Here is a 12,819-nt window from a genome sequence, read left to right on the forward strand (position 1 = left end):
GAAAGCAGAGGGTAGGATAACAGACAGAAGGGGAGAAAGTACTTTCAGACTATATATCTGATAAGGGGTTAACACCCAAAACATATAAAAAACTCTTACAATTCAACAGCAAAAAACAAGCAATCTGATTTAAAAAGTGGGCAGAGGAACTGAATAGACATTTTTCCAAAGAAGGCACACAGATGTCTATCAGGTACATGAAAAGGTGCTCAACATCACTCACCATCAGGGAAATGCAAATCAAAACCACAATGAGATACCCCCCTCACCTGTCAGGGTGGGTGTCATCAAAATACAAGAGATAACAAGTGATGGTGGTGGTGTGAAGTAAAGGGAAACTTGTGCAATGTTGGTGGGAATGTAAATTGGTGCTATCACTCGGGAAAAGAGTAAGAAGTCTCCCCCAAAATTTAAAATTAGAACTTCCATATGATCCAGCAAGTCCACTGCAGGAAATATATCCAAAGGAAATGAAATCACTATGTCAATGAGACAACTGCACCCTCATGTTCACTGTATCATTATTTACAATAACCAAGATATGTAAACAACCTAAGTGTCCATCAGCAGATGAATGGGTACAGAAAACGTGATGCATATATATGTATATAAAATGGAATCTTATTCAGACATTAAAAAAGTGAAATACTGCCATTTGTGACAACTTGGGTGGACCTTCAGGGTATTATGCTAAGTGAAATAAATAAGACAGAAAGACAAATACCTATGATCACATTTATATGTGGAATCTACAAAATAAACCGAAACACATAGAAACAGAGATCAGGTTGGTGGTTGCCAGAGGTGAGTCAGGGGGTGATTGAAATTCGGGAAGATAATCAAAATGTACAAACTTCCAGTTAGAAGATAAACAAGTCCTGGGGACATAATGTACTGCAAGGTGACTGTAGTTAACAGCACTGCGTTGTGCATTTGTTAGTTAAGAGAGTACCTCTTAAAATTTCTCATCACAAGGAAAATAGTGTGTCACTATGGGTGATGACAGACGTCAAGTAAAGTTAATGAACGGATCATTTCACAATATGCACATGTAACAAGTCATTATGCTGCACACCTAAAGCCAACAAAGTTATGTGAAAATTGTATCTCAGGAATACTTATGTCAGGAAGCGGGGGTGCGAGCCTGGACTACCTAGTGCAGGAGCTGCCTTTGCCCTCCAACAGCAGAGGGTGGTAGTTGTGACAGAGACTGTAGGTCCCTCAAAGCCTAGAATGTTTACTGTCTGGACCTTCACAGGGAACGAGTGCAGACCCTGCCCTGGAAGACAGTGGTCATGGCAGCAACAAAGGCCTGCCTGTATGCAGGCTCAGCCCAGACAGCTCCTGTGCTCTGCTGTCACCGCATTTACTTCCCTCCACACCCTCAGAGGGAGAGGCTTCAAAGTTCTCACTTTACACGTGAGAAAACTGAGGCTGATTTGCTCTGAATTATTGACAAAGTGGTGGGGGAAGCTTTGAATTCCAGTGTTCTGATTTCAAAGCCACATCTCAGTCCTGATTTTTAGAAGTTGGAGGTCCAGGCACTGGGGACCCTCCACCTTCCTCACTTGTAGTCGTACTCCAGGGCTGCCACTCCCAAGGCGTCTGGGTGAACACATTTAATCCGCTTACTCTGCACCAGCTGAGCCCTTGGCTGCCAGTCTGTTGTCACTGCCTGAAACCAGCTGAGGTTTTACAAGTGAACCATCACCCCCTGCCAGCCCACCTGCCCTGCCATGTGGAGAAGACCCCTCCTAGCCTGGACATTCTAAACCCTTAGCTCGCACATTTGCACAACTGCATCAAAAGGACCCTACTCCCTGTGTGGAGATATCGACAAGGGGAAGGGAGGGGAGTTTGGGGTGGCCGCTTACTGTGAAGGTGACACATGACAGGGACATGTTCATGTCCATAATGGCACTCAATTTGAAGCTTAGAACATGGTCACAGCGAGGGGTAAAAGCTGAGAGACTACAAGGCTGCCTAGAAAGGGGCTTGACTATTGAATTGTAAATGTGTAATTTAATTTAAAAATTAGCCCCCTGGGTGATAAGAATTTGCCCCTAAGGCCAGAATTGGCCACCTGACCCCTGGGAACCCCTCAATTCCAGGATGTAATCATCTGAGCATGGAGGGGGCTTAAATTGGAGTGCTGTCCTCTCAGTCATGGTGCACCTGCCCACGTGTGCACCCATGATCTGCAGTGCTCACACATCAAGGAGGTCCAGGTCATAAGGAAGGGATGACAGACTGTGAGGTCACACGTGTGCCCCTGCAGGGGTGAATGTTGTATAGAGAAGAGCCTCCCACTCTCACCTCCAGGAGGGGTGATGGAGGGAACAGGACTCCTGAGTCCAGAGGCTTAGCAAGCATCCTGGCTGAGGGTGGGGAGGCTGTCCACTCCGAAGTCATAGGTCAGATGGTAGATTGGGGTCCCACCCCCACATCTCACCAGTGAGAACGTCTAGTCTGTTTTCTCTGTAAACTGGAACCCAGTCACCCTCACCCTCAGAACTGGGGGCAGCCTGTGTAAATTACTACACAAAGCCCTGGGCTGTTTCAGGTGCCCGGGGGTGTCCAGCCCCCCTAGGCCCGGCAGGTGGGAGAGGAGAGTTGTGGGTTAGCAGGTGTGACAGCAGAGCTGAGACTTGGCTGAGTGCATGCACTCTAATATCCAGGAACTGGGAGCTACCAGTAGCAAATCTGTTCACTGAGGCCATGTGTACTCTCCCTTGTCATTTATAATCCCCTGTTTGAACAGAGGCCTCTGGAGTCTATTTGCCACATTGTTGCCTGTCACCTCACTGTTGCAGTTCCAGGGTCTCCATTTAGCCAGCTTGAAGGAATAGTCAAACTTTTTCTTAAAACCAGTGACAGAAAACCAAAGTGGCTTTAAGAAGCAAACAGGGCAGGAGAGAATGACTTACCTAACTGAGACATCCACAGGGAGATAGCTTCAGGCAGGTCTGTACCTGGTGCTCAGTGACATCAACAAAAGTCATCCTTCCCCAACTCTGGGCTCTGCCACTGGTGTCATCTTCACATGGCTCTGCCTTTATAAAGCAAGATAGTCACCAACTGCCACAGGCTGACATCACCACCCCTCAACTCCCAACTGAAATAGAACTTCTCTGCTCCCAGGATTCCAGCAACTAGGCCTGACCTCCGTGGAGCCTGATTGGGCTGGTGCCCAGCCTTGAGCCAATCACAGTGGCCAGGGAGGATGGAAAATGCTGATCGGCCAGATCAAGGCCATGTGACCATCCTCTTCAGGAAACCTGTGAGCTGTTCACCTGTTTCCAGCTTGGGAGAGTGTGATGTCTCCCAGAGGATTCTGCTTCTAGCACAACCTGCTGGTGGCACAATGAGCTGGAATGAGCCTGTCTGCTTGGTGACAAGTGACAGGTCACTTAGTGGTTCCTTGCTCCGGGGAGGGAGGCATGTCCACACAGTATTGGGGCTTCAGAGCCAGAATGTAGTAGAAAAGCCTCCTGGTCTCCCAAAAGGTGGGAAAGTGAGCAGTGACACTGGAAAGGCACTCCTCTCTGTGGCCCTTGGCTTTCTCCTTGTTACAGTGGAGAGTGCAGTGCTGCCCCTGACAGCCCACTTCCCTGCTTGGAGGCCTTTGCAACAGGTGGAGAGTGCTTGGAAAAGCCCATTTATTCTGAGGAACTGTTATTGCTCCTGGTGGGATTATTATTTTCATGTCACTTGTGAGGTGGGCCCTGAGGGGTCCCTGATCTGGGGGCACAGACACCCACACAAACTTGGCCCAGTATTGCTGTTCATTCAACAATGTCTTACCAAGCACCTACTGTGTGCCAGATTCCCAGGGTAGAGCAGTGATGTTGACAGCACAGGTCCCTGCCTCACCTCATCTCTGCATCCCAGGTGGGGTCACCAGAGTGGGAGTTCAGGAAGCAGAGGACGTGGCCGAAGCCTTGTGGGAACCCCTGGGTTTTTCTCTGTGCTGAGGGCACTAGCAGCACACCGATTGTGGGACTCAGTACCCGCAGGACCCAGCATTGATGGGTAAAGGAGAGGGGCATTTCTACAAGCCCATCCTCACTAACCCCAGGCTCTGGAGGGCAGCTCCAGTCTGCTCAAACCCAGGGGGCATCTTCCTCCATCCTGATCACCCTCTGGTATTACTCCCCGCTCAGATGCAATTTTCCCTGTGGTAGCTACACTCAGAATATGTGTTTGTTTCTCTCCCATGTGGTTAAGTGGACTTCAGATGCATGATAGCGATGGAGTGGCTAAGCCTCTGGGCAGATTGCTGGGTGACCCGTGGAACTTGCTGCACATGGTGAGCTCCCTTCTGTCAACAAATGGGCCAGGCCCCACCACTGTTCTGTCTGTTCTACCTCACTTAACCTGCACAGACACTCTGTGCGGGACATCCTGTTATCCCCCATCTCTGCTAACCGTGGGTGGACAAAGCTTGGGTTTGAGAAAGTTGCCCAGGTCACATGGTTGACAAGTGCGGAGCTGGGGATTTGCACCCTGGTCCCAGGAGTCTGGATCATGGAAAGGGCTGGGTGGGGCAGCTTATTGCAAAGGGAAGTCCTGCCCAAGCCCCTCCCATGAGAGCCCACCCAACAGCACAACTCGGAGAGTCAGCATTTCCTGGACCAGATGGACAGAACCTCAAAACTTCTTTGCAGATAGTTTCCATGTTCTTTTGCAAGCACAGAAAGGCCGCAGACCAGGGAAGGATAAGGCCAAGAGTGTTTTCACTGGGGAGAGTGAAGGACAAGTGTGAAGACACACAGCACTCCCAGCAGCCATCTCGGCAGAGCCTGACACTGGGTGAGCAGCTACCGTGACTACCTACCATAACCCTGTGAGGTTCATGCCTGTACAACTCTGCCTGTGAGAAGAGCAAAGTGAAGCTCAGAGAGGTGTGGGGACATTCCAAAAAGAAACAGATAAGGTGGGATCATCACCACCATGCTGTGCAGGTGTCACACTGTCACACTGCTCATGCATGGCCTGCTGGGAGTAGTGAAGGCCTGATAGGAGCACAGGAACACTGTGGTGAAGGTGACGTTTCTACCTGGGACAGCTGGTACCGGGGACTCTAGCTGGTTCTTCATTGTGCCTGCTTTGAGTGTCAGCGTGTTGCAGCCTCATGTAGGGGAAGGGCTTTCTCCTTTCCACACCGGTGCAAAAGGAAGAGCATGTACACACTGGCATCACCATAGACCACCGGCAGGATCAGGATCTGGAGCTCAGAGCAGAAACTGCCAACACCTCAGGAACTGGTGCAAGAGGAGGACCTGAGTGCCCCCTGAAATATTTCTAGTTTTAAAAACATACTTCATTAGGGGGAAGTGATAAACAGTTGATCCCTTCAAAATATTCTGTTATCCAAGGAACAATAGCACCTCAGCATTGTAAGAGGTTTAACTCAGTCATCAATAACCATCACTATAGGTATGAGAAAACAGAGTGTTAGGAGTTACAAAAGGGTCTCAAGATCATGCAGGTCTGAACTGAGAACCATCCAAAGCATGTGCTGCATGATAGCCTCTCTAAGCTACCTGAGGCTTGGTCTGCTCCTGACACAGGGAAGATGGTTCTGAGAAAACCACACTCCTCAGGGGACCCCAGGGAGTTGACAGAGTTGAGTCTGGGTTCCTGGTCATCTTCTAAGTCTGGAATTTTGAGATTCTTCTGCACCTGTCCTTCCTCCAGAACAGAATCTGATTCAGGCGGGATTCCAAGGACTGAGGCATGTGCCAGGCAAGAGAGCAGGCATGGCTGGATGAGAGCATCACCAGTGCCATTAAAAAAGAGGCCAGGGCACTGAGATTTCCATTGATTTAGCATCATGGCTGGGAGGGGTCATGTGTTCTACAGTGAGTTCCGAGTATCCTGCACCGCCCTCGAGGACCTGCAGGGGGCGAACGAAGCCAGCGTGCCTTAGGTGGCGGTGCGCATGCGCAGTCCGCGTCAGCAGCCAGCGTCTTCCCTGGGGGCGGAGCTTGCTTTCCTCAGGGCTGAGAGGGCGGCGCCAAGGAGGCTCCGGGACACCGCTGCCTGCGTGTCTGCGGGAGGATGCTCCCCGCTCTCTGTCTGAAGTTACGCCGGTTTCCCACGACCTGAGCCCGCTTCCTGCCGGGGTGTGTGTGGACCTGACCGAGCTGGGGCCCCGGCCAGCAGGGCAGGAGGGGACGGGTGCGCTGGCGGGCCCGCTTCGACTATTCTCCTCGCCCGCCGGGAGCGGGTGAGTGCCCGTGTCCATCGGGGCCGCTGGGGTGTCCGCGCCCCTGGTCCTCACCGCCCGGGTCCCCCCTTCCCCCGTGTGATCGTAGGTGTGTACACCGCGGGTCAGGAGCGGGGATGCGGGTGTGAGTGTCCGTGTCCATCCGGGCCGCGGGGGTGTCCGCGCCCCTGGTCCTCACCGCCCGGGTCCCCCCTTTCTCCGTGTGAACGGAGGTGTGTACACCAAGGGTCAGGAGCGGGGACGCGGGTGTAATGGGAAAGGGGCTGAGAAAGTACTGAGAGTTAAAGAGAAGTGTGTAAAATTACATTATGTTAATTTTTATATTTTAAGTGTGTCAAAGTCAGAGTTTATCATGCTTTTACTTTCTTGTCTTTAAAGGAATGCAATCATTTAGTTTATACTTAAAATATGCTTCTCAGCTTATCTCATTTTCAAGTCAAAATACTGCCACGGTTGACATTTTCTCATAATACAGTGACAATCTTAAACATGTGTGAATATAAACTCATTGAAAAAATCTTGCAGTATTCCATGGTGAGTTGTCTTCTTAAAAATAATATCCAGGCCATTGCTAAATTATTACAAAAATATAAATTTTTTGAAGCACTTTTAGAAGTTCCACACACAGTGGTATTTTTAAAACACCAACCACTGCATAGTGCTTAAGATCATTTAAGATGAAATATATTCAGACCTAAAACTTTAGAATACTCAAAAGGCAGGGTAATGGCTGCTTTTTCATTGCAAATACACTTTTTTCTTCATAAGTGCAAAATACGAAGGTATTCAGCTAAATTTTGTATATCTTAATTCAAAAGGTGAAATTAGAATATAATCTCATTTTTTATTTTAAGGCTATTTCCCATAAAAATTGGTATTTTTATCTGTAGGACCTTAATTGTCTATTCATTTGTTTTTTTCTTTTCGTTTATTTTCTTTAACAGAGAGTGCATTCTTGTGTCTTGTTAGAGTTTTTAATTCTCCTAACTTATTCCAAGACTTTCTGACACTGATAGTAAATAATGGGAAAGGCCTTATAGTAACTGCATCTTTTCATGTAGTCAGGATTTTTTTTTTTTTGGATAACTTTTTTTTACAATTTCCACTTGGTTCACAATATTATCCCATTATGACAACTCAATAAAAAATTGTAATCTGTTTACACCAAGACACTTATGTCAGCACAGTGCTTTTGCTGATATGATTTTACATTAGATTATAATATAATATTTGATTTGATTTACATATAGACTAATACCTATTTTATATATTTACACACATATATGAATATCTGCTAAATGTCATTAATTTGCATGGGGTGGTAGCTGATAACATGTGATCTTTCTGACCATTGGCTATTCTTATGTGTGTCTAACGTACTTCTTAGAACAGATACTAGAACATCACACCTCTCATTATACAGTATTTTAAAGGTTATATTTTATTTTATTTATTTTTAAACATTTTTTATTGAGTAATAGTCATTTTACAATGTTATGACAAATTCCAGTGTAGAGCACAATTTTTCAGTTATACATGAACGTACATATATTCATTGTCACTTTTTTTTTTTGCTGTGAGTTACCACAAGATCTTGCATATATTTAAGATTCCACACATGAGTGATCTCACATGGTATTTCTCTTTCTCTTTCTGTACTGCTCCACCATGAATAACATTCTTCAGGAGCATCCATATCTCTGCAAATGGCGTTATGTAGTCAGTTTTTGTGGCTGAATAGTATCCCATCATATAAATATCCTACATCTTTATCCAGTCATCTGTTGATGGACATTTTAGGCTGTTTCCATGCCTTAGCTGTTGTAAATAGTGTAGAAAAATCAGCTGAAAACCTTATGGGGGTTCCCTTGTAACTCACTCTTTGTTTTTCTCTTGCTACCTTTAGGATCATTTCTTTATCCTTGAATCTGGCTATCTTGATTAGGATATGCCTTGGTGTGGGTCTGTTTCGGTTCTTCCTGCTTGGGACCCTCTGAGCCTCCTGTGCTTGGATATGATTCCTTCTTTAGGTTTGGGAAATTTTCAGTCATGAGTCCTTCCCATACCTTTTCAATCCGCTTTGTTCTTTTTCCCCTTCTGGAACTCCTATTATGCATACATTGGCACAGTTTATATTACCCCATAGGTCCCGTATATTGTTTTGTTTTTCATTTGTTTTTCTCTCAGCTGTTCTGATTGGGTGCTTTCTGTTGTCCTGTCTTCTAGGTCACTTATTTATTCTTCTGTATTTTCTTGTCTGCTTTGCACAGCCTTTAGGTCAGCTCTCATCTCAGCCAATGAGTTTACTAATTCTACCTAGTTCTTCTTTATAGTTTCTATTTCATTTTTGATACATTTTATATACCTAAACACTATTTCTTTTAGTTCCTTCAGTACTTTGATCACTCTTTTTTGAAATCTTGATTTAATAGACCATCAATGTCTATTTCTTTGTTCATGCTTTCAGGGGATTTCTCTTGATCTTTTCATTGGGAGTGGTTTCTCTGCTTCTTCACATTGCTCATATCTCTCTGGCACCGTGGCTTAAGGAGTAGCAGTTACCTACTTATCCTGGAGATGGTGTGCCCTTAATGATTTTATCGAGAGGACTTTGTGTCTTTGCCCTGCTTCATGAACTCAGCTTGCTGTTTCATAGGCCTTCTGTTGGCACCCTCATCTGTGCTGCTCTCAGTGGCTGTTGGCCAGCAGATTGTGCCCCCTCCTAACATTAGGTCAGGAGCTGAACTCTTATCCAGTGGGTGGGCAGGTCACTCCCCCTCCTGATGCCACAGTCAGATGCTGTGCTTAGGGGGAAGCAGGTGGGCAGATCACACCCTGTCCCAGCACTGTGGTCAGGTGCTGTGTTCCTGCCAGGAAGGTGGGTGGCTGCCCACCTGCCCTCTCCTGGTGCTGGTCGCTCCGCTGCTCTGTGCAGCTGCCTGCTCTGCCTCGGGTAGGCGGTCTGTAGGTGGGCTCAGGGAAGACCACGGAACAGCCCCGCCTACGCTCTGTGCCAAATCTGAGCTCCTTGTTTCCCTTGGCGGCACAAGTTCTCTGAGGTGTCAGGGTAGAAAAATCCTCTCTGCCTCAGGCTATAAACAAGTCTCAGTCCTGCCTAAAAGGTTGTGGGGCCCCCACGTGCAGATTCAGGTCTCAGCCCTGCCCCCGCCCTGGCAATATGCACAGGAGGAGATGGTAGCTGTGGCTGAGCCCTGCCTCTCTTCTTGCGAGATGTGCCAGTAATGGCACAGGTCTGAGGAGACAAAGGCTTCAGCACCCCTCCCCCTAGGGCACATGCCTGCTTATAGTTTTGTTTACCTTCTGAGTTAAAATTTACCTGACAATGAAATGTATAAATTAGCCTTTTGAGGTTCATCCTTGTATCGGTAGTTGATTCTTTTTTATTGTTGAATTGTATTCCATTGTTTGAATATACTATCATTTGTTTTATCCATTCTCCTACTGATAAATACTTAGGCTTTGGATATCTTTTTTTGCAAGCAAACATTTTTTTTTAAAAATGCAAATATAATATACATGCTTACATGTGAACATATCTTAAGTATACAGCTCAGTGATTTTTCACAAAGTAAACACATCTATGTAACCTTCATCCAGTCAAGAAACAGAACATTGCTGTTCCACTTTGGGTTTCTTCCCAGATACTATGGCACCCCTTTGATGGATTCACCATCCTAAATTCAGCCACCATGGATTGGTTTTTTTGCTTTTGAAATTTTTAGTCCCGTACATTCCACTCAACATTATGTAAGATTCATCCACTAGTGTTTTCTGTAAACTAGTATATTTATTTTTATTGCTTTAAAGTATACAACTTGTATGCATGTGCCACCACTTATGGTTATGTATTTATTGTTGACAGGTGTTTGGGTCATTTTCTATTTGGGGCTATAACAAATAGTGATTATGAGAATTTTCTGGATGTCCTTTTGTGCTCTGATGTAGAAGCTTCTGAAGGGTACACAGGGAGTGTGTGTTTGTATGTATGTATATGTGTGTGTGTGTGCATATATACACACACACACATATACATATATAACTTTCATTCAAAAAGCCTACTTTCAAATTATTTGTAAGAATTTATATTCCCACTGGCCATGTGTAAGAGTCCCCATTGCATGTTACCCTCACCAATGCTTCATATCACTTAACAACTAACTATTCTAGTGGATGTCTAATGGTGTTCCAAGTGTGGTTTTAGTACGTATTTTTATTATTACTAAAGAGCTCAGCCACTTTTCATAGCTTATTTGGATTTTTCTTTTTGTGTGTGAAGCACCTGTTCAATTTTTTTGCACATTTTAATATTGAGGTTTTGCCTTTTTCTCCACTGGTTTTTGTTCTCTATATGCCCTAGATACAAGTCTTTTGGTGGATATAGATATAGCAAATATATTTTCGCACCATGTGGCTTTTCACTTTCTTAATGGTATCTCTTGATAAAAATAATTCTTAATTTTACTGAAGTCCAACTTAAAACTCTTCTTTTATGTTTAGTGCTGTGTCCTGTTTAAGAACTCTTTGCCGCTTCAAAGTCATTAAAATATCTCCTACACTATTTTCCAGATGCTTTATTTTGGTGGGGGATTAGGTTATTTATTTTAATGGAGGTACTGGGAGTTGAACCCAAGACCTTATGCATGCTAAGCACACATTCCACTTGAGCTTTACCCTCCCCCAGATGCTTTGCTTTTTGTTTCAAATTTATTAGATTTATAATCTATCTAAAATTACTGTTCATGTATGGTACAGGGTTTAATTCAATACTGTTCCATTGGTCTATATGTCTAACTTTAGGAAGTTATCACATAGACTTAATATTGTTTTATAATAAGTTCTTTAACATTGTTCTTTAATATCAGCTTGGCTATTGTTGGCTCTTCAAGCTTCTCTATGTATTTAGAATCAGCTTGTCAAGTTCTACAAAGAAACAGTAACAACAATTAAGTTTTGGGGATTTTGATGTGCACATATAAATCTTTGAATCAGTTGAAGGGGAACTGACATCTTTAAAATGTTGAACCCTCCAATCCATAAATTTGGATTACCTCCCCTATACTTATTTTTATCACTGCTGTTACAAATTATCACAAATTTTGCAGCTTAAAGCAACACAAACTTATTATTTTATGATTCTGTAGGTCAAGTCAGGAACAGGTATCACTTGGCTAAAAATCAAGATGTCAGCAGGGCTGTATGCCCTTCTGTAAGTCAAAGGAAGAATATATTTCCTTGTCTTTTCCGGCTTCTAGTGTTCACCCACATTTCTTTACCCATGACCCTTCCTCTATCTTCAAAGCTAACAGCTTTACAGCTTTCTAATCCTTCTTCCAAAGTCATATCTTTCTGACCACATCTGGGAAAGATTTTCAATTTTTAATGACTCCTGTTGTTAGACTAGGCCCATGTAGATAATCCAGGCTAATCTCCCTGTCTCAGAGTCCTTAACCTGATACATCTGCAAAATACCCTTTGCCATGTAAAATAACATATTCACAGATTTCAGGATTAGAACATGGATATAGGTAGGGGTCAGTGTGGTGCACTATTCTGTTTATCAAACTGTTTAACATTTGATACTTTCTGACAAACGTATAAGATAGAAGATCCTGGTCATGTTTAGAATGCTTCCTCTGCAAAATATTGGGCACTGAGTTTATTTGAAAGGACTGAAAATAATATTACCACAGGAATGGTTTCCTAATTCTACTGACATTTACTTACTTTATACTTAAATACCCAAAATGGTCAGCCAGGAGTGGGATCTTGGCAAATAAAATAAAAGTATAATTCAAGCTTTTATCACTGAATTTATTAGCTAATTCTATTTTAGAAACAGACAGAAAATAAAACAATTTAGAGTAAGCCTGCTTGCTTATATATTAAGTGAAAATAAAGTTTTAAAAGCATGTCTGAATATGGGATAAAGTGAGCATCATAAAATGTAATGTTAATATTTAGTACCTGGAAATCTCAAACTCCCAATTTATAAACAAGTTCATACTGTATAGCACAGGGAACTATATCCAATAAAGTTTTGTAGTAACTTATGGTGAAAAAGAGTATGAAAATGAATATATGTATGTTCATGTATGACTGAAGCATTGTGCTGCACACCAGAAATTGACACAAAATTGAAAACTGACTACATATATATATATATATATATATATATATATATATTTGAAAGGACTGAAAGGACTATATATACCAAGAAAAAAATTAGATTGCTAACCAATAAAAAATCTGTCAGTAATATAATGCTAGAAACACTGAGACACAAAAGAAAATTTCAGGCATACATCTGTTTATAGAGTCATAGAAAAAATAATGCCTATGCAAGTCCCTGATAAGCATGAGAAAATAGGAAAGGCAATATAAAAGTTCAAAATGCTTTGCTATGTAAGAGCTGCAACATGACTCAGACACAAACTTCAGTGGTCAAAATATCTATATAATTAATGATAACTTAAAGTAATTGAGGGCATCATTTTAAATGAGATAAAAATAGCTGCTCAATTTTCATATTACTAACCAAGTCATTTCTGTTTATAGTAGGTTTATAT

Source organism: Vicugna pacos, unplaced genomic scaffold (genome assembly GCF_048564905.1).
Source record: "Vicugna pacos unplaced genomic scaffold, VicPac4 scaffold_20, whole genome shotgun sequence".
In the NCBI taxonomy this organism is placed as follows: domain Eukaryota; kingdom Metazoa; phylum Chordata; class Mammalia; order Artiodactyla; family Camelidae; genus Vicugna; species Vicugna pacos.